Genomic DNA, 23,887 nt, shown 5'->3' on the forward strand with positions numbered 1-23,887 from the left:
TGAATGGATGCAAAGTCGTTATGACCAATTGAATTTGATTGAAGAGAAGCGGTTAACTGCCATGTGTCATGGTCAGTTATATCAGCAGAGAATGAAGAAATCATTCGATAAGAAGGTCAAGCCTCGTGTGTTCCAAGAAGGTGACCTCGTGCTCAAGAAAGTTTTGTCTTTCGCGCCCGATTCCAGGGGCAAGTGGACTCCAAACTACGAGGGTCCATATGTTGTTAAGAGAGCCTTTTCAGGCGGAGCATTGATGCTTACAACAATGGATGGGGAGGATTTCACTCGTCCTGTGAATTCAGATGCAGTCAAGAAATACTTTGCCTAGAAAAAAGTATATGCAAATGAAAAACAGAATTGCTCGCTAAGTTGAAAACCCGAAAGGGCGGCTTAGGCAAAAATGAGCGTCTCGGTGGAGAACCCGCAAGGGTAATCCAGGCAAAAATTAGAGACTTGAAAAAAAAAAGAATATTTGCACCCCGCTAGATTGAGTACCTCACTCTGGGGCAATCTAGGCAAAAATTAGGGATTTGGCAAGTAATTGCATCCTGACAAGACTTTCTGTTTCACCAGCTGTCATCTCGTCAGAGGATTCTCGATTCGTCGTCAAACTGAAGCTTCGAACACATCGAGATTCAAATTGGTAGAGAAAGGATCATTATGTTCAATGTAGCCCTCTTCCAATATATATCACTGATTTCAAATTTGTACAGATCTATGGAGTCTTACCATTTGCAGGCTACCATTCCATCAAATGAATTTGAGCTCTTTATCCAATTATTTGCACTCTTATTTGTTTCAATTCAACAAATGTTTTGCATGTTTTAATTGATAAAATATCATTGTTTTTAACCAAATCAAATTTTTCAAATTTTTCTGTTTTTAAACAAAGTGAATATTCACAAGGTTGAAAGGATACTCAAGAATATCTCAGTGCTCTCCCAAGGGTGGCATGATCTCCAACAGGTAAGACATTTGGTTCATATTCCTGGTTTGGTTGTATCTTCTTTCTCCAGATCTTGTGATGGGGCTGTTCCCCAACATAGTTGCAAGCAGAGTGGTGTTGAAGACTCAGTTTTCTCCAGCAGCAATTTTCCCCAGTATAGTTGCTTATGCAGTTGGATTCTACTTGGATGATGTTTTTCTCCTTCAGTGGGTTGTTCGCCGGAGTGGTTTGGAGTTGTAAAGCTCTTTGTTTCTCAGTCGATGCTGAGATCCCCTGCGGATCTTCGAGATTTTCTCTTGTTCCCCAACAGATTCGTCTTGGTGGCTGTTTTGCCCGTTGTGACTTTCTGTACCCTGGTTGGGTTGTTTGCTGATCCATCACTCAGAGATTTGGTGTTTCCTGATATCTCTGATCCCCTGCTCCCCCAGCAGTACCCGCAGATCTATGCTTTATAGCATATAGATCTCCGCAGATTGGCTTGCCAGTTGGTTTTTCCCCTGGAAGTATAGTACTGGGCGTTTGATTCCTGGACCTGTTTGAGTTAGATATGTTTGTTTTGTCAGCATTCATCAAACATAAATCACGCATATTCATGCATATCCATAAACATTCAGATATTCATGTTGCATTTCTTGCCAATAGATCTCCCCTAGCAGATGTCGGGTGTTAAATCTCTCCATATAGAGTCAGCCCCATAAGCAGAAAGTGTCTGTTATCTTTCCTTCTCCAGTTCCCCACTGAGATATATCCTCGTGGATGACGGTTTCTTCCGTTTCCTCCCCAACATATATATTGGGATGGATTTTCCTATTTGAGTTACATCCTCATTAGGACGTCTTTTGATTCAGTCTGTCTTTTCGGATTATTCCCGAATTGGCTATTTGTCAACTGTCTTATGCTTCCCAGTGGGTTGTTCCCCAGCGGAGTTTTTCGGGCCTCTACCCTCATATCGGTAGTTGTAAGTCCTATTTTTCCTTGCCCTTTTGATGGAATTGGTGGTTATATACCTTTATTCCGCGGCAAGAGTTTTGATTTTCTACCTAGCAATCGGTAGTTGTAAATCCTTTTTTTTCCTGCTCTCCAGCAGTTTGTGGTTTATTATGAGCCCTATTTTGGTTTCCCGTGCGGATTTGTAATTTGTTCTATCCCCACGCAGAGTTGTTGGTCTTCTACCCAGTATTCGGTAGATGTAAACCCTAATTCATAATTATCCCCACCAGAGTATGGGTATTACCCCGTATTCGGTAGTTGTAAGTCCTATCTCTTTTTCCCTAACAAAAGGTAACCTTTGTGGTTCGTTCTGATTGTAAGTGGATTCCTGTTGTAGTGGTTTTATCCCTAACAGAGTTGGTGTCTCCCTGTGGTGATTTCTATCCCTAGTTGAGTTTGTGGTCTTCTACCCCGTATTCGGTAGTTGTAAATCCCAAGTGTTGATGTTTCTCCCCAGCGGAGTTTGTGCCTTGTGGTACAGTTGTGGATAATTGCCGGATGCTTGCAGTTTATCCCCAGCGGGTCTCCTTTCATTTACCCTTGTGTCGGTAATGTCGTTGTTCCCTTTTGATTGGTCATCATTATATACCTAGTTTGGTATCCCGATACCTTTCTTTTCGGTCGATTTATCCTTTATTAACCCAGTAGCCGGTTGTGGATAATCTTCCATGCGAGTCTGTTATTCACGGTTTGCCGGTAATGAATAATATATCTCATGCACCTTTCAGTCGAAGCTTTTTGTGTTTCCCTGGTCAAGCAAGATTCGTATTCTTTGTAGAATCGAATATCCATCCTTTAACTAGTTTGTGTTTCGGATGATGAGTGTTTTGGCATATATACCAATCCACGTTTTCGGTAGGTCACCTATTATATACCTTGGTATCTCTGGTGTTTCTTACCATGCGAGTTTATTATCTACGTTCTGACGGTAATAGATAATATATCTCATGCGAGTATTCTTATCCACGGTCTGCCGGTAATGGATATTATATCTCATGCACTCTTTGGGTTTGTGTCCCCAGTTGAGTAAGGTTCATTTTCCCGTTGTGGATTCGAATGTCCATCCTGTAAGTCGATTTGCTTCTTCAAGCCCTCCTTTCGGATGATGAGTGTTTTGGCATATATACCAATTCACGCTTTGGTCGGTCACCTATTATATACCTCGGTATCTCTGGTTTCCTTCCTTTCTGCTCCCTATTATGACCTCAGTCCCCTGTGGAGTCAGATTTTCCTGAGTTTATGTACCTTTTCCAGGTCTTCCTCAGATGTTTGGTTGATTGATATCTCTCACCCTTATACCGGTCTTAGATATTTATTCTTCCTGAGTTTGTTACCCTTATACCGGTAACACCTCAATTCTTTGGTGCTTCCCCAGTGGAGTTTCCTATTGCTTCTTCCCAAGAGTCAGCTTGTGTCTCTCCAATGGATGTTCTTCCTGTGGAATCTTCTTTTCCCCAGTGTGAGTCCTTCACTCCCCCAGTTAGGTCTCCAGTCTGATTTCTGTTACCCTAATCAGAGTCGTGTCTTGTTCACACTGTGTCAGTTTTGTTTTTCCCCAACTCAAAGTCGTGTCCTGCTCACGTATTCTTTTTCTTTTACTATCCCCAACAAGAGTCTTGTTAGAGTCTCTATTCCTGGTGAGTGTATTACTCCGATGGATCATCTTTTCTTCTGTGTGAATCATATTCCCCACAGAGTTTGTGTCTTTTGCATACATACATTTGCATCATGAGGTCTCTTAGGGACCAAAATTTGTCTCATTACTGTTATTTAAGCCCATTCTACCGCGTCGAGATGAAGATTTCTAAACTTCACTTCTCCGGCTAGAATGACCTTAAATAGGGGCATCTGTAAGACCCCAATTTTGTCCCTAAGATCCCTCATGGTATCATATCATACCATATCATTGCCTCAAGGATCTTTGTGCACCTTTGCTTCCCTCCTAGTGGGTGGGTTACCTTGTGAGTGTGGTTCTTGATCACCAAGCATGTATTGCATTTGTATATCATTGCTTTTCATCTGTCTATTAACCAAAGGTACAAAAATATTGTCATCTAACCATGTTACTTGCAGATGAAGCAAGCTAGGTCAAAACAGTCAAATCAGCCATTGAACAGTGGATGGTGGCCATTCTTGAAGAATTTGGGCACCATGATCATTCATCAAGAGTTCATATGAGTTGTGACATCATTTTGAACCAAGATCTCAAGTGGTAGGGGCTTGGAATTCATCAGAACATGGTTCAGTCAACCAAAACCTAGCAAAGTCAACTGTGGTCAACTGTGCATTTAATCAGTGATTTGATGGTGGGAATTGGTCTGAGAGGTCTCATTCATGTCCATATAAGCCTCATATAACATGAAAAACATCCACAGTGAAGAATTTGAGGTCAGACAAGAAATTTCCAGAAATAGTAAGTTGACCTGTAATTGGAATTTGCCAAAAATGGAAAGTTTTGCTCCTCGAAATTACTTCATCATACAAGCTTCAAATGAATTTTTGTCCAACATGAAAGTTTAAGATCTTTTTCTCCCATTTCCAAAAAGTCCAAGGACACTCATTTCTCATGTGTGGTTGGCAAGTTATGATCAAATCATTCTCAAAAAATTTTGAACTTCAAAGTGAGATAACTTTCAAACCATTTGGCCAAATTGAGTGAGGTTTTTTGCTACAAGTCATATTTGATGTGCTCTATCCAAATCCTTCATCACATTTCACCAAAAATCTTCCAATCAAAATGGCCTTTTTCAAGTGCATTAAATTAAAAAAGAGAGGGGTGAAAAATGAACTTTCAAATTAACCATTTCCTACACTTTTTACCAATTGCCAATTTTCGCACTGTAGCACATGCACATGCAATTTTGAGTGAATTTCACTAATTGGCAAAACACTTCATTTTGAGCTAATGTGATTACCACTTCATTAACCAAACTTAAGCTTCATTAATCAGAGTATATATTTGACATTTCAGACAGAAAAAGCGCTAGCCACTATTCACAAACCAGACCAAAATTTCATTTTCTCTCAAGAACTCTCATTTCCTCACTAGTTTTTTTCTAAAAATCTTCAAAGAACCCGTTTTCTTGAGCTTTGGTCCATCATCTACAAACATTTTTGAAGCCTTTGCAAGCTTAGAATCCCAACTGTAAAGCCAAGAACAACACTGTTGCATTGAGATTTCTTCCATGGCAGTTCGAATTTGGAGCTGGAATTGAGGCAGCTGGGCTTTCAAGATTCCTCCATTCATCATTTGGGACATCATTGAACTTCTGTTTATACTTTCCACGGCCAGAAAACCATCATTTCATCACTGCATCTCCAAAGAGGTTGGTTTTTGACTCTCTTATTTTTTGAAATCGTGCTATGCTTGTTAAAGGTCTTGCCATGCTGAGTACAATGAAACTTAAATCGTGGAAAATGGTTGATTATTGAGAGAGAAACACTGTTTTGAAGTTTGGTGGTCATTTGTTGTTTTGCTTTGTTCTTCCTTGTTAGCTTGAATTAGTGAGAATCAAGGTTGGATTTGTGATGTGCATTGTTTGCTGATTTGAATGGTATATGTGTTTCCAAATTCTGGGAAAAAAGTTCATCACGATTGATGAACATGATGAACAGTAACACAAACCCTAAAAATGTGAACCCAGAAGCGTGTTTTGGCTGCTGGAGCTTTCGTCTGCATGTATTTTCCACTGTTCCATTGCCATGAGCCAATTAGCGCACGACACACCCTTAAGTGAAACGCAGCGTTTCACTTAAGGGACCAAATAATTACGGTTATGCCACTGCCGTGTTATAATTTCATTAAATCATTTTCTTTTTTTAATTTTTATTTCATTTTGTATGCCAATCTTCAAAAATTCATAAGTTCCTCAATTTTAATCCAAATTTGATGGGATTTTTTGTGAAATGCTCCTCATGATCTCTAGTTTATTATGATGATTTTTCCAGATTTTTTGCACGTGTGGATTTTTAAATGTGCTAGGGTTTGTTCATGTGTATCCATTTTGTGTATGCCATGCCAATTTGCTTGTGAAATGATGATACATAATCCAATGCCTCTCAAATTGTTTGTGCTTAAACTAGACATGTTCATGGTGATTTTGGTGTAGAGTTTGTGAATTTATCATTGCTGGTTCATGAGATATGATTTTTTGAATAGAGGTGTGACAATTTGTGTCACACCATTCATGTCCAACTTCATGATTTTAATTACCATGCTTATTGAACTCAAAATAGTCTGGATTTTTGCATGAATATACTTATGGATGTTGAGAATACATGTGAATGTTTCTTGAATTATTGATGGCATTTCCTATTTGATTGGAATTTTCTCCTCTGTTTGGTCATTTGTTGACTTTTTGTGATACATGTTTGTATTTGGTTTGTGAAATTCTGGTTATTAATTGGATGGACTTTAAATTTGACATGTGAATTGTAGACATCTTAAAGTTTGTCATGATTTTAGTCCCATTCATTTATCATGTGTTGTCACTGTTTTATGATTTATTGAAGTTGGTGCATGTTTTGATGCTTTGTATGAGTTTGCTTGAACTTGCTTTGACTTTCTGATTTTCATTGACCTACTTCCCTTGAATCAAATGTGCTGAAATTTGGTATGCATATCATGTTGTGGATGATGTTTGAGCATGAATTATTTGAGAATTTTCTGAAATGTTTGTGATTGGATTTGAGTTGAATCTTTCTGTTGACTTCTTTGAGGTTCTATATGACATGTTTTGACCTAATTTGTTTGTGAAATGATAATGATGAATGATATGAACATGAAACCACTTGGGTTTGTTTCTTAATTGTTTGAACTTGATTTTGGATATCTTTCACTTGCTGTTTTGGATTTTTTATCTCCTTTTGACCCTAGGCTTGTCCTAGTGGTCTTGTTTCTCATGTTTGAGTTTGCTTTTCAGGTTAAGAAGCAAATGCTTCAAGGAGACTTATGCAAGTTGATTAAGTTTGATTGATTATCATGAACTAACTTGTTTGTTTTGTAGGATGCTTAGCTCATATGCTTTGAGCTTTGTGCATTGCATATTTGACTGATTGTGTTGACTGTTGATCCTTATCTTATATTGGTTTTGAGTTTGAATTGTATACTGATTTTGTTTGACTGGTTTCAGGTACCATTAGTTGCTCAGTTCTTTTAAGAACTTGCTTTGCTTTGCTTGATAGCATTTGCATTGAGGTAGAATCCTTTTTCTTCATGTAGTCTGGAAGACCTGGCCTGTTACTTGGCCAGGCAACTGTCTGAAGTCCTCCTTAAGAGGCAATGTTTGTGATTGTTTAACTTTGTCCCCAAGCAGGTAAAGACCTCATGTGAGGCAATTGGTAGACAAAAGAGATATGTAGCCTATCTCCTACTATTCTGTGAGTCACTCACCTTGCTCACACCACATGTGTTGATGCATAGTGAGTAAAAAACCCAAGATCTATCGAGTCTAACTTGTGGAGAGAGTTCCATCTTTCTGAATTCCCACACCTTCTATCATTTGAAGCTCTCCCTGACCAGGGAGAAGAGCATGAGGCACACCCCTCATATCCTCTCATCTGCTTCACCTTGGCTCTCAATGTCAAGGTTAAGAGCACCATTAACCCTATTCCAGTTGGCTTCAATGCCTAACCCTTTTGTATGAGCCTTATTGCTTGGTTATAGTGTGTGTTGAATGACTTCATTTGATTGATTGCTTATTTCATATGCACATGTTTGCTTGTATGATTTATGCATTTATCATCATTAATTGCTCATTAGTGCATGATCATTTCATTTGTCTTTGTGACATATCTTTGTTGTTTGCCCATTAAGGACAATTGTAAGACCATTCATTGGCCATTGTTCCTGTGATATGGAAGTGAGTATAAGACCATCTCATTGGCCACTCATCTTCTCTTTGCTTGATGCATTTGATTGTTTTATGTGAGGATGCAATTGTAAGTCCATATAATTTGGCATTTGTTTTCCCATGATCATATGTTGGAGATTAGAGTAAGCTCAGATAGATTGGCATCTGACATCCAAGTGTTTGCTTTTTTGTTGGAGATTGGTATAAGTCCAGATAGATTGGCATCCGGTATCCACTTTTTATTTCTTTGTTGAGGAGATTGGTATAAGTCCATAGAGTGGCCTCTGATATCCAGTTCTGTTTTAGGAGATTGGTATAAGTCCAGTAATTGGCATCCGGTATCCGCTTTTGTTGACTTTCTTCCTTTCCTTTGCTTGTTTGTTATTACTCATTGCCTATTCCAAAGGACACACTTGAGTCATCTTCTATATGATTTCAAGAGGTGAACCTTCTAGGAAGTTTTACACTCCATCTTCATCCATTCATCCCTCTTTGTCCTAAACTTTTTTCACACTTTGCTTTCAAAACTTGAGATAAATATTGTGCAAACATCTTCATGCTTTTAAATTAAAAACCTGGACCCCAAGTCCTTGACTTTTTCAAATTCCATTTCATAGTACTTCTTTTTGAATCAATCTTAATCATACTTTGACCCTCCTTTTGTGAATAATCATAATCAATTAACTTCACCCATTCAATTGTTTTGTGGCTTTGTCCATGCTTGTTAAGTTTTCATACATTAGCCGTAGGTTTGATTTATCCTAGTTGGTTGATGTTAATCTCACCTATTTGTCCTTAGTTGATTGAATTGTAAGTCTTCCTTGCTTATTATAGGGTTAACCCCTCACTAGCAAGTTGAAGCTTTTCTCACATGGTGGACTCGTTGTTTTATAAGGTTGAGTTTTCTCCCGTGGATAACGTAAGACCTTAAGGCTTGTGTTTAAAATTGAATCCACTAACTTTTGGAAATCTTTTAGCCGAACTACGGCGTTTTGATCCTTACCTTTGATGGAAGGTACGTAGGCAACGGGTTCATCCGTTCGAACACAAAAACAATAAAAATTGTATATTCTTTTCTCATCATCCCAATCATGTTTGCACAATAAATATTTCATAACAAATAACAATTTAGTACAACAAGTGTGAAAAGGGCTCCATAGGAGTACCTAGGACGTTTTGGGTGCCTAACACCTTCCCATTGCGTAATTTACCCCTTACCCAGACTCTCTGATCTTTTCATTAGTTTTCTATGTGTAAAACTTCTTAGGCTTTTGTTCGCTTTTTAGCCAGTCCTTTGGATAAATAAAAGTGCGGTGGCGACTCGATTCATTGTATGCTTTGCTTATGGTTTAATCAATAAATCATATAGCGACGAATACACCGCTACACATACCACATGGGAGACAACCTTGTAGAGGACCAGAAATACTGCTTAAGAATCAGTGTTGGCGGGGTTCAGGAGTGATCTTTGCTGGCGACCTGAGGGGAATAAAAATCTTGTGCTGAATCATGTAAACCGTTGAGAATATACGCTTATAACTCAGCCGGGGAGACAATCACATAACTCGGTTAGAGAAACTGAATTGTCGTTGGGAAGGAAAAAAGTGACCAAACCAACTACTTGGGGAAAGACCAGCGGTGTTCCGCATTTTTAAGACTTACCTGTTCTCAGGCTGCTGTTGATATTTCTTGAATGAAGTCGATTGCTTTTTAAAAGTAATTGCTTTTATGGTTTTAAGAAAAATGGTTTTTATTTTTATTAATTTAAATATTTCAAAATTATCATCATAAAAATTCAATTCTATTTAGCTGAAAAATAAATAAGAGTAGAAATAATTGGATAAAAAGCTCAACTTTATTTAATTGAAGGGTAGCCTATAAATGACAAGACTCCATAGATCTTTACAAAAGTTGAAAAATGGTAATTTACATGGAAAAGGGCTACATTGAATACAATGATCACTAATCCTTCTACCAACTTCAATATCCACTATGCTCTTGGCTTTGGTTGAAAATGGTGAATCCGAGTTGACTGACTTGCTCAAGACTGGAGATCAACCAAATGTAGTTACTTGCCATAATCCCTAATTTTTGCATAAATTTCCCCAAGGTGTGGTACTCAATCTATCGGGATAAATTTTCTGTTTTATTTCTCTAATTTTTTCCTGGATCGCCCTTTCGGGTTTTCAATCCACTGAGACGCTCCTTTTTGCCTAAGCCTCCCTTTCAGGTTTTCAACTTAGCGAGTTTTTCTTTTCTTTTTTTAGGCAAAGTATTTCTTGACTGCATTGGCATTTACAGGACGTGTGAACTCCTCACCATCCATAGTTGTAAGAATCAAAGCACCACCTGAAAAGGCTCTCTTAACAACATATGGGCCTTCGTAATTAGGAGTCTATTTTCCCCTAGCACCTGGTTTGAAAGATAGAATATTCTTGAGCACAAGGTCACCTTCTCTAAACCCACGATGCTTGACCTTATTATCAAATGCTTTCTTCGTTCGCTACTGATATAATTGACCATGGCACATGAAAGTCAACCTCTTTTCTTCAATCAAATTCAGCTGATCATATCTGGTCTGACACCATTCAACTTCAGTCAACTTGGCTTCCATCAGAACACGTAATGATGGGATCTCAACCTCCAATGGGAGCACAACTTCCATACCATAAACAAGAGAGAAATGGGTTGCCCTTGTTGAAGTGCGGATGGATGTACGGTACCCATGTAAAGCAAATGGGATCATCTCATACCAATCCTTGTATGTTATAACCATCTTCTGAATGATCTTCTTGATGTTGTTATTTGCAGCTTCAACAACCCCATTCATCTTAGGTCTGTAGGGAGAAGAATTATGATGTGCAATTTTGAAATCTTTGCAAAGAGCTTCTACCATATTATTGTTCAAGTTAGATCCATTATCAGTAATGATCTTACTTGGCACACCATAATGACATATAATTTGATTCTTGATAAACCTTACAAGAGCTTGCTTGGTTACATTCGCATACAATGCCGCTTCAACCCACTTTGTGAAGTAGTCAATAGCCACCAGAATGAAGCGATGTCCGTTTGAAGCTTTAGGCTCAATCATGCCAATCATATCAATTCCCCACACGGAGAAGGTCCATGGAGAGGAAATGACATTCAATAGTGTCGGAGGAACATGAATCTTATCGGCATAAATTTTACAATTGTGGCATTTCTTCACAAACTTGCAACAATCACAAACTTGCAACGATCAGATTCTATTGTCAGCCAATAGTAACCTGCTCTTAACATCTTCTTAGCCATATCATTTCCATTGGAATGAGTACCAAAGGAACCTTCATGGACTCCAGTCATCAATAAGTCTGCTTCGTGTCTATCCTCGCATCTGACCAAAACCATATTGAAGTTTCTCTTGTAAAGCACCTTACCATTCAGGTAGAAGTTGTCAGCTAATCTTCTCAAAGTTTTCTTATCTTTCAAAGATGCCTAGGATGGGTAAATATTATTTTGGAGAAAACACTTGATATCAAAGTACCATGGCTTTTCATCTTTGACTTCTTCAATAGCAAACACATGAGTTGGCCTATCAAGACGCATCACAGTAAAATTAGGAGCTTCATTCCAAAATTTTACAACAATCATTGAAGCCAACGTTGCAAGAGTATCTGCCATCCGGTTTTCATCTCGAGGGATGTGATGAAACTCAACCTTTATAGAGAAAGTTGATATCCTCCTCGCATGATCTTTATATGGTATCAAACCGGGTTGATTCGCCTCCCATTCACCTTTGATCTGATTCACAATCAAAGCTGAATCTTCGGAGACGTTAAGATATTTGATTTTGAGATCAATGGCCTCTTCAAGCCCCATAATGCAAGCTTCATACTTAGCCATATTGTTTGTGTAAGACCCCAATTTTGTCCCTAAGATCCCTCATGGCATCATAACATTGCATTGCATAGCCTCAAGGATCTTTAAGTATCTTGGTTCCCCTTGCCTTTGGGCGGGACTCCTTGTGAGTGGTTTGAGATCACCAAGCATGATTGAATTGTATATAATTGCTTTTCTTATTTTGTTCACTAACCAAAAGCACAAAAATATGTCACTAACATTTCTTGTTTGTAGCTTGAGCAATCATAAGGTCAAAAGCTTCAAGGAGGTTATTTGTGCAATGACATGACCAAGAGGAGATGAAAGCAAGCATGGTAATGGTTCCCAAATCTCTCATCCATCAAATATGCCTCCCTAACATCTCAATTCATCATGTTTGATCAAATCAAGTCAAAGGATTTGAGGTTTGTTCCCCAGAGAAGCCCTAATTCATCTGTGCACCACAATGCCTTGCTCATGAAGCAACCTCAACCCATGGTCAAATGCAATCAAGGGAACTTATTTAATTCATCATTTCATGAATATTTGAACTTATTTGAGTGTCCTCAATCATCAATTCATAAAAGATATGAGGCATGGACTTGAGAAGTTGATCAGTCAATCCATCTAACTATCTTGAAATACACTGAGACCTAACTTTTATGTTTTTGTCAAATGGAGATGGTTCCAAAATAAAAAATGTTCTTTAGAACAATATGAACAAGTTTCATGTTCATCAAAATTTGATTTGAAGCTTGTAAAACCATCTTCCTTTCCAATACATTATAGGTCATTTTGACTGAAACCTTAATTTTGGGTCAACTTCCCAAGAACATAACTCACTCATCTTTTATGATTTTGAGGTGGGGTCAAATGCATTGGAAATATTAGGATGTCTACTTCAAATGGTATGTAGAACAAAATCTCAAAATCTCAAAGGAAATACATGTGATAATGCAAGACATTATAGGTCTTTTTGGGTCAAAGGCATTAAAAGTCAAAAAAGTCCAACTTCAAGTGCCCATAACTCTTTCATAAAAAATCCAAATGATGCAAATTTTAAGTTCATTTTGATATTCTTGAAAAGATCTACAACTTTTATGTTGTAGGTTTTTTCATTTGAAGCTTGCATAATAAAAACAGAAGGGCTTGAACGTTGGCCAATTTTAGAAACCTTGCCTTGACATGTTTTGCACATCACATTTTAAACTCAAATTTCATAAATTTCCACACCTCAAATGAGTTTTTGCCCAACATAACATTTGTTCCTTATACAAATACCTTTCCAACCATTAGCCACATGCCCATGTTTGGATTTTTTAAATGGTACTTTCGAAGAGATGAATTTTTAGGTACAAAGAAAGAATTCACTTGAAATCTTGTTACATGAGCCATTGCCTTGCAATTCACACGTCCATTTCCATCTGGCTGGTGTTCAGAACTCATTTGGCATTGTTTTTGGGCCTTGTGCATGATCATGCAAGCCCATGCAATGAAGCTTCACATGACATGCACACGGATTGCTCACACTCTCCTTGACATTTTCTCTATAAATAGAGACTTCATTCCACTCATTTCAGAGGCCTAATTCAACCTGAAATGCTGCAGAATTCATTCCCGAACCATCACTAAAGAAGCAATTGCATTTTTCTCAAAAAATTTCAGATCTAGAATTCAGCTTCATCTGGTTGTATTCTTAGATCTAATGCTTCTAGACCTTCACCATACATCTCATTGAACTTCTATTTTAGCAAAGCAAGCAAGGTTTCAAGCTCAAATCACCAGAACTCAAGCTTACGTTCCAACTAGTATTTCCTTCGATTCTCCTAATCCATTGACCTATTGGCTTAGATTTTGTATTGGCTGAAGTCCTCTCAATAGAGGCATCATGTTTATGCTTTTAATTTTTGCAATTCGTTAAGTTCATGATGAACACCAAATTTTTCAACTTCTGATTTCTTAAATCCTAGAGATCTAGGATGAAAATGGATGGTACAGGTATGATGTACATCATCCCAGCTTTCTATTGATGTATAGATCGCACATTTTGGTTAAGGTTTCAATTTCTGCAATTTGGCCGGAAACCGCAAGCTCACCGGAGGAGACGGTGGCTCCGGTGGCTTCATCACCTCCAGTTTAAACCTGGACCGTGTGATGGTGTTTCCAAATTCGATCCCAGGCGTCCATTGTTATGACTTTTATTTCTTTTCCATGTGCACGCATTGACTTGGATCCATGGTAAGCGCGCGCTGAGAGTCCTTGGATGTGCCACCTCATTTAATGAGGTTGATCCAACGTGCCATGATTTTTCTCATTTTCTGAATTTCTTTTTATTTTTGTTTAATTCCAATTATTTTCAAAAATCAATATCTCTTTCATTTTTAATCCAAAAATTATGGGACCAATTGCATTATTTCCCAAATAAATTCTAATTTCTATTTCTGATTTTTAATATTTTTTATTTCATCATTTGATATTTTTTGTGAATTTTCTCTTTTCTGGTTATTTTTAATTCATTTTAAATAGTTTTTGATATTCAAAAAATGCAAAAATATTTTCCTAACCTATTTGAATGATGATGGATCTATGAAAAATATTCTCATCAATTTTTGAATTGATTTGAGATTTATTTGAGATTTTAGTTCAATTAGGTTATTTTTATTCCTTTTTAATTGATTAAAAATAGTTTCTGACTTTTAAAAATGCTGAAATTTTTTGTCAAACTTTGTTTGACCTTGTTGAACTTAGGATAAATCACTTGGACCTTTCAAGGTTGATTTGAAGTGATTTTGAGGTTTGACCTTTCTTTAATATTTTAATTCAAGTTTATTTTAAATATTAAAAATGCCAAAAATAGTTTATTCTTTTCTTGACATCCAATCTTCATCTCACTTCTGTTTTTGATTGTTTGACCTTGACTTTCAATGTTATTGGTCAACATATGAGGATTGGTATATGTTACTTCATTTAATGCACTTTAATTTTGTCATTTCCATTTCTCTTATCCATCTTCTTCTTCTTCTCCTACTTCTTTTATTTTTGATCAATGAGTTGAAGGTTGATAAGTTAATATTGATTAGGGAGATTTAACCTTCCTTGATTCAAATCTAATTCATCTTGATCAATTGATCAAGTGAATGGCTTTGCATTAAGGATAGGTTGTCTTCTAAATCATGCAAAAGGCTTAAACCAATACAAGATCACTTCTCTTCTTCTTTTTGGCATGGCAAGTTGTTGGGACTTGGTTCACTAATCAAGACTCCTAACTTATGTTTGTTGCCTACATTATTATTGACCGAACTCAGATAGTTGTGACTTCTACATAAGTCCAATTACGATTGCTTAACATAGCGCTAAATTTGCCTTATGGCACACTAACTACTAACACTAACTATTGACAATTAACATTTACTTTATGCAATTTACTTTTTATGCAATTTACTATTCTTGCACACATTATCCATTTGCTTTTCTCTTTGCTCATTTGAGCACATGTTTATGTTAATACCATTTTCCTTTTGCTCACTTGAGCACATAATTGTGTATATATTATTGTGCTTGTGTTTTTGTTTTGATTATTATGGACCAAAATGCAAACAAATGGACTTAGTTTCTAGGACTTTCCCTATGCAAAGAAATGGAGAATTGGACTTAGATTCTAGGACATTCCTTATGCAAAATTGGAGTAAAAGGATCTTAATGATGAAGATGGATTAGAAGGACCAAATCTCTAAACTCACTCTTATCCTTTCTTGTTTTACTCCATGAAACTTTTGATGTGTGTGTTTTTGTGCTAGGAATTTCCATTTGAGCTTAATTGGAGGACCATTGCCATGTTCATCTAAAGAGAGAGATGCAAAAGCCATTGGAGGATTCTTAGAAGCATGACCTTGTGTTTGATTGCTTGAAATATTTGCTTTGTGGTTGCTTTGTTCCAAAGGATGGGAGCTACTTCGATCATCAATATGATCTCAAGAGAGGAACTCCTAGTGTGGTTTCATTCCTTATCCCTTACCTTTTTGCTTTACTTAGGACTTAGTCATTCTTCTTCTTCTCTCCGCTCTAACCCAAGCCAAAACTTTTTGTGCAGACATCTAACTACTATTTTCAAACATTAGAAACCTAAGCCTTATGCTTTTGATTTTCAAACTTTCTTTTCATAACACTTATTTTGAATTGAATCTTTAAGGCAACTTTGACCATTTTTGTATACACTTCTAATTGGTAAATATAACTCATTCAAATGTCTTTTGTGGTTCCAATGGCCACTTTCTTAATCAACTTTTTCATCACCTTTAGCTATTAGGTTTGAGTTATCCTTGAGGTAGATATAATACTCACCTATATCCTTAGTGATGGACAATGAGTCTTCCATGCTTATTATAGGGTTAATCCCTCACTAGCATGTTGAAGCTATCCTCACATGGTGGATTTGTGGTTCAGTTGAGTTTTCTCCCTTTGATAACAAAAGACCTTGAGGCTTTTGGACCAATCAATTCACCAACTTGTTTTGAGATTTTTACCCCGAACTACGAGGTTTTGATCCTATCTTTTTATAAGATGGTACGTAGGCAATGAGTTTATCCATCCAAACACAAATGTAAATAACTTGTATATTCTCCTCTCATCTCTTCAATCATGTTTGCACAAATAAAATTTCACAAAAACAACAACCTTTGCAGCAAGTATGAAAAGGGCTCCCTAGGAGTACCTAGGATGTTTTGGGTGCCTAACACCTTCCCATTACATAACCAACCCCCTTACCCAGATCTCTGTTTCTTTTACTAGTTTTGTTAAAACTATTAGGTTTTTGTTTGCTTTCTAACCATTCCTTTGGATAAATAGAAGTGCGGTGGCGACTCGACTTGTATGATTTACCTTGGAGTTAGTCAATATCTCTAATGGTAACGAATACCCCACTACCGAAAAGTGGCGACTCTGCTGGGGAGATTTTGCCTAGTGGGTTTTGCCTACTTTTCATATTGGTTGTATTGTATGTTGTTTTGTGACATGTTTTTGTGCAATTTGGGATTACTATATTGTATGTAATGATTGAATTGCTTGAATATTAATTCCTTGTATGCTTGGTGATCTTTGTGAGATGAGTTCTATACCCGGACTCGAGTGCACTTAGGATAGGAGAATGGCGTAGTCTTGTTGACTTGTGTGGAGTTATTCCTTAGCAAGTTGACTTGCAAGTCCATTCACTTGGTGGAGGTCATGTTGGGATCAATAATGTCACACAAGTAAGTTGTGGTTAGACATTACTCTTTCCAATATAGACCTTAGAAGCCAAGGACCTTAGTTTACCAAGCCCATCTTGGCCTATTCTTAGGATGTAGTGCGAAAGTCGTTCAAGTGTAAGATTTGATACGATTGTTACGCGATACTACACTCATAAGAGTCTCTCTTGAGAATATTTTTGGAATACGAGTAGTCGTTTCTCCGATAATATTCGAAAGATGGGATGATGACTATGGGAACCTCTTGTAGAACATGTTTGGCAGGTTTAAGCCTTAGTACACTCCCTTTGGGTGGTTCTTAACCAGAACCCCATGCTCGTGACTTGCAACAAACCCTTGATTCATGGTTGATCCGTTCATGCATCCTTAATATCAATGGAACTTGGGTGTAGATAAGGTGTAAACCATAATCCACCAAAATGGATGATTGATATTAAGGATGATATGATCCATCCCATGACCGTTGTTTGGTGTGCTTTGCTTGATCCTTGAGTGTGATTGTTGCATTCATACATTCATGCACTCATTTGCATCCATATCATCAATAATAAAGAAAATTTTCAAGGAACTTAAGGGGTTTATTTGCAAAATTTCCATACATGGAAAGACAAAGAAGGAATACGAAGAAGTACAGCTTCAGACAACCAGAGTTGAAAGAGTTAAGGAATCTGACATCCTATGTATTAGATCCTTTGGGTTTCAAAGCTCGTTTTGGGAAGCTTCTTCCTCTTCTGACTACTCAGGTGGATGAAGGGTTGATGAGTGTATTGGTGCAGTTTTATGATCCCTTGTACCGTTGCTTCACGTTTCCGGATTTCCAGCTTTTGCCTACGCTTGAGGAGTATGCCTATCTTGTGGGTATACCTATTCTAGACCAGTTGTCGTTCAGTGGCTTGGAGAGTATTCCTACTTCTTAAGAGATAGCTGATATGTTACACATAGATGAATCTCTCGTTGGTGCTCATATGACTACCAAAGGTGGAATTCAAGGTCTCCCTTCTGAGTTCCTCATTGCTCAAGCTACTGTTTATGGGAAGGCCATGAGTGAGGACGCCTTTGAGGCCATATTTGTACTTCTTATCTATGGGTTAGTGTTGTTCCCCAACATCGACAAGTTTGTGGATGTGAACGCTATTAGGATCTTTTCTACTCTTAATCATGTTCTGACTCTGTTGGGTGATACCTATTTCTCTTTGCATATGAGGAATGCGAAGAGTGATGGCGCCATTGTGTGCTGTTTGCCTCTGCTGTATAAGTGGTTTATTTCTCACCTACCGTAAACGGTCGCTTTCAAGGAGAACAAGGGATGTCTACGGTGGTCCACGAGACTAATGTCTCTCAATAATGATGATATCTCTTGGTATAACCATGTGTATGATGGTGTGTAGATTATCGACTCTTGTGGTGAATTCTCCAAGGTGCCTCTTCTTGGTACATGTGGTGGGTTTAACTACAACCCCGTTTTGGCACGTCGTCAGCTTGGGTTCCCCCTAAAGGATAAACCTAATAACATTTTGTTAGAAGGTGTGTTCTTTCAGGAGGGTAAAGATCCCTAAGGCTTGAAAGCTAGGATGGTCGGCGCTTGGCGCAAGATTCATAAGAAAGGAAGGAAGGAGTTGGGTCCTAAGAATTGCATCGCTTTGGAGCCTTACACCGCTTGGGTAAGGAAGAGAGCGTCTGAGTATCTCATGCCTTACGAGTATCCGATACCTATACCTATGATTGTGGCTGGGCCTTCAACCCTCCCTAATCAAGGAGTAGAGGAGTTGAGAGACGAAGACCTATCACGTGCCTGGATCCATGAACGTGAAGAGTTGCTTCAGCAGATTAAGAGAAGGATGCTTTGATTGAGTTCCTCGAGCATCAAGTTATTGATGATCCTAATGATGCATGGACTTCTCTACTTCCTCAGTCTTCCCGGTTTTGGAAGAGGAAGTACGATCGACTCGCCAAAGAGAAGGCGGATATGGAGGCAGCTTATGAGGAGGAAGTAAAGAGGCTTTGTGCATCTTATCTTCCTATGTCCCGAGCATTAGATGATTGTTTCTAGGGATCCATAGGATGATTATTTTCCTTTCCTCTTGTACATGATTAACAACGTTGTACTTCTTTTCCCTGATATTATTTTATGAGATATTTCTATATGCGATAAATGTTAAATGATTCCAAAATTTGCAAATAAAACCCTAGGGTTCTTTTGAAATATAAAAACAAATCATATGCACGAGCATTGCATGCATCATGTGCATAAGCAGGTTTTGTTCCCGGTTTCTTGTCCTGTGGTCTAACTCTGTGCTCTTCATTTATTTTGAAGACAAGCTGACTCACCGGTACTACACTAGAGCCAACTCTGCAAGACTGATGGATCATCTAGAGCAAGAAAACCGTGAACTCAAGGAGGAAGTGGCTAGATTGAGCGCTTTGATGGAATCATTCTTGGCTGCCCAGAGCCAGTCTTCTCCGACACCTTCAACTCCTCCCTAGAGGACAGTTATCTCCGAGATTGTTTCCTCAATTGTGCCTTCAGCCAGTGCACACTTTGTTCCAACAGCCATGCCAACCGGATTTCCGTGGGGGATGCCTCCTAATTTCATGCCTGAGGGTCCTGCTCCTACCTTTGCTTCTATGCCGACATCTAGCCCGGTCCTTGTTGTTCCTCCTCCTGTTGTGCATACCATGCCCAGGGTAGACGACACCATCTATCATTCTGAGCCGTCTGAGGGCCCAGATGTCTATGAGAAGATGGACGCCATGAATGATCAATTTCTTGAGCTTTGCAAGGAATTGAAGACTCTTAGAGGAAAGGATCTTTTTGGAAAGTCTGCTGCCGATCTCTGTTTAGTTCCCAACGTGAAGATCCCTATGAAATTCAAGGTCCCTGACTTTGAAAAATACAATGTAAATACTTGTCCTCTCAGCCACCTGGTCATGTATGCCAGGAAAATGTCTACTCAGACTGATAATGACCAACTGCTCATCCACTACTTTCAGGACAGTCTGTCTGGTGCTTCCCTGAGATGGTACATGGGTTTAGACATTGCGAACATCCGATCCTTCAATGATCTTGGTAAGGCCTTTGTCAAGCAATACAAGTATAACGTGGATATGGCTCCCGATAGGGATCAATTGAGGGCCATGTCCCAGAAGGACAAGGAAACATTTAAAGAGTACGCCCAGAGGTGGCGAGAGGTGGCAGCACAGATCGTGCCTCCGCTAGAAGAGAAGGAAATGACTAAGATCTTTCTGAAGACCTTGAGTTCATTCTATTATGAGCGGATGATTGCTAGCGCTCCTTCTGACTTCACCGAGATGGTGAATATGGGGATGCGTTTAGAAGAAGGGGTCAGAGAAGGACGTCTAACTAGAGAAGAAGGCTCTTCTGCCAAGCGTTATGGAGCGTTTGCAAAGAAGAAAGATGGAGAGGCACATGTTGTGACCTCTCATGTGAAATCAAGAAGACCCTCTGTGAGGAGGAAGACCGTGCGTCCCGCCGGTAACCAGCACCAGGTGGCTCATATAGCACCTGTTTTCAAAGACAATCAATAATATCAACAACATAACAATCAGCAACCACCTCAGCAATATCAACAACAACAGCACTGACCGCAACAGCAGGCCTACCATCCTCTAAATAGTAATCAAACCAGCGCTAGTTACGAGAGGAAAAGGGTCACTTTCGATCCTATTCCGATGACGTACGCAGAATTATATCCCTATTTGATAGAGAGGAAGTTGATTACTCCGAGAGACCCACCGGCAATACCTGCTAACCCCCAGTGGTGGTATAAGCCCGAATTGCATTGTGTTTACCATTCTGGTGCTCTCGGCCACGACGTGGAGAATTGTTACTCTTTGAAGACCAAGGTTCAAGACCTTGTGAGGTGTGACATTTTGTGTTTTGAGGACGTAGGTCCTAATGTGAAGAAGAACCCATTGCCCGAGCATGGGAAATCTGTCAACATGGTCCAGGGCTGCCCTGACAAATACAAGGTCAAATATGTCAGTCATATTCGACAGTCTCTGGTTGAATTGCACCGTTTGCTATGTGACTATAGTCACTATGAGCACGACCATGATAGATGCCGAGTCTGCTCTATTAACCAATTGGGTTGTCGCCGGGTGCGTGAAGATCTCCAGGAAATGTTGGATGAAGGAGTTATTGAGATCCTTCAGAATAGGAATATTGACGAAGATGAGCCTGAGGTCAACGTGATTTCCCCAGTATTCCGGATACCCGAACCTGTTATTATCAAGTACGATGGTAGCGAGCAGAAGGTTTCTCCCTCTCTGATCATTAAGCTTGCCGGTCCAGTACCATACTCTTCCGAAAAAGCAATTCCCTATCGCTACAACGCTATTGCTGTAGAAGATGGGAAAGAGGTGTCTTTACCATCCTCCTCTGTTGTTAATATCGCAGATGTAGGTGGTTTGACCCGCAGCGGTCATGTGTTTTCAGCACCTCCCAAGCCCCAGGCTAGTGCTGATTTTGCTGAATGCCCGATTGGGAATGTTGTGAGCACTCTGAATCCGGCACTTGCTGTTAAGCCCTCCTATGTACTGAAAACTCCTACTCCTGTTGGCCCTGGTGGCAATGTGAAAGAAGATTGTGATGAGATGTTGAGGCTCATCAAGAGAAGTGAGTACAATGTTGTAGACCAGCTTCTACAAACGCCATCCAAAATATCATTATTGTCATTGCTGTTAAATTCAGAACCACATAGAGAGGCTCTGCAAAAGGTTTTGGATGTGGCATATGTAGATCATGATGTCACAATAGAACAATTCGATAGTATTGTTGAAAACATTACTGCTTGTAACAATTTGGGTTTCTGTGACTCTGATCTCCCTGAGGAGGGAAGAGACCACAACTTGGCTTTACATATTTCTATAAACTGCAGAGACGACTCCATGTCCAATGTGCTGGTGGACACTGGGTCATCACTAAATGTATTTCCGAAATCCACTCTTTCAAAACTAGCATATCAAGGGCCTCCCATGAGGCAAAGTGGAGTTGTTGTGAAAGCTTTCGATGGGTCGCGTAAAATAGTGATTGGGGAAGTCGATCTCCCAATCAAGATTGGACCAAGTGATTTCCATATTACCTTCCAGGTTATGGACATTCACCCATCGTACAATTGTCTCTTAGGCAGACCATGGATTCACGAGGCAGGCGCCGTGACATCCACCCTACACCAGAAGCTAAAATTCGTGAAGAATAAGAAACTGGTGGTGGTAGGGGGAGAAAAGGCTCTCCTGGTTAGCCACTTTTCTTCCTTCTCATACATAGATGTTGAGGATGAAGTTGGAACTCCTTTCCAAACTTTATCTATTGCTAACCCTATTGAGAAGAAAGCTCCTTCATTTGCTTCCTATAGAGATGCAAAGTTGGCCATTGAGTGTGGTGCAACTGCAGGCTTAGGAAAAATGATTGAGTTGGAAGACAACAAGTCTCGGGCTGGCATTGGCTTTTCTTCTGGGGTCTTCAACGCGCAAGGGATATTCAAGAGTGGAGGTTTTATCCACACTGGTCAGAATGAAGAAGTTGCTGCTGTCTTGGAAGAGGATGCAGAGGACGCTGACAATTTCATCATCCCTGGAGGGATCTGCAACAATTGGGTCGCTGTGGATATTCCTACAGTTATCAACAAGTCAACGTAATGATCACTTTGTTTAAAAACCCTTCTCCCATGCCAAAAGGAGGAGTGATGACATTGTTGGCAGCATAAATACAATGATATTTTCATTCAATAAATTCATGTTAAATGTTTGTTTTTCCAATTATTTTCCCTTTTTGCTTTTTGCATGAAATTGGTGATCACATAAAACCCTAAAAAATAGAACAAGATCAATCTTTTCATCTGCATAATGATTTGCCTTGTCTGAATTCTAAAGCTTTCCATATCCAAAATCATTATGCAGGTTGATTTCTAGACCCATTGAACATAATGACCCAACGCCATCTCCCAATTTTGAATTCCCTGTATTTGAGGCAGAGGAAGATGATGTTGAAGAAATTCCTGATGAGATTACCCGTCTACTTGAGCATGAAGAGAAGATCATTCAGCCGCATCTTGAGAATCTGGAAACAGTCAACTTGGGGTCTGAGGATTGTATGCGAGAGGTAAAGATTGGGGCACTCCTAGAAGATTCTATTAAGAAGGGGTTGATTGAATTGCTACGAGAATATGTTGACGTCTTTGCTTGGTCGTATGAAGACATGCCAGGTCTAGACACCGATATTGTGCAACATTTCCTACCTTTGAAACCTGAGTGCGTGCCTGTGAAGCAGAAGCTCAGAAGAACTCATCCCGATATGGAAGTGAAGATCAAAGAAGAGGTTCATAAGCAAATTGATGCGGGGTTTTTGGTGACTTCTACATATCCTCAATGGGTGGCCAATATTGTGCCCGTGCCTAAGAAAGACGGAAAAGTCCGGATGTGTGTGGACTATAGAGACTTGAATAAAGCTAGTCCAAAAGATGATTTTCCTCTACCACACATTGATATGTTGGTAGATAATACAGCTAAATTCAATGTCTTCTCATTTATGGATGGATTTTCCGGATATAACCAGATCAAGATGGCACCCGAGGATATTGAGAAGACAACATTCATCACACCTTGGGGAACATTTTGTTATCGAGTGATGCCCTTCGGTATGAAGAGCGTCGGAGCCACGTATCAACGAGCTATGACCACCTTGTTTCATGATATGATGCATAAGGAGATTGAGGTATATGTTGATGATATGATTGCTAAGTCAAGAACGGAAGTTGAACATGTAGGGCACTTGTTGAAGCTTTTTCAGCATTTGAGGAAGTACAAGCTTCGTCTGAATCCTAACAAGTGTACATTTGGAGTCCGTTCTGGCAAGTTATTGGGCTTCATTGTTAGTGAAAGAGGTATTGAAGTTGATCCTGCAAAGGTCAAAGCAATACAAGAGATGCCTGCACCCAAAACTGAGAAGCAAATCCGAGGTTTTCTTGGCCGTTTGA

The sequence above is a fragment of the Lathyrus oleraceus genome, chromosome 1, assembly GCF_024323335.1.
Source record: "Lathyrus oleraceus cultivar Zhongwan6 chromosome 1, CAAS_Psat_ZW6_1.0, whole genome shotgun sequence".
In the NCBI taxonomy this organism is placed as follows: domain Eukaryota; kingdom Viridiplantae; phylum Streptophyta; class Magnoliopsida; order Fabales; family Fabaceae; genus Lathyrus; species Lathyrus oleraceus.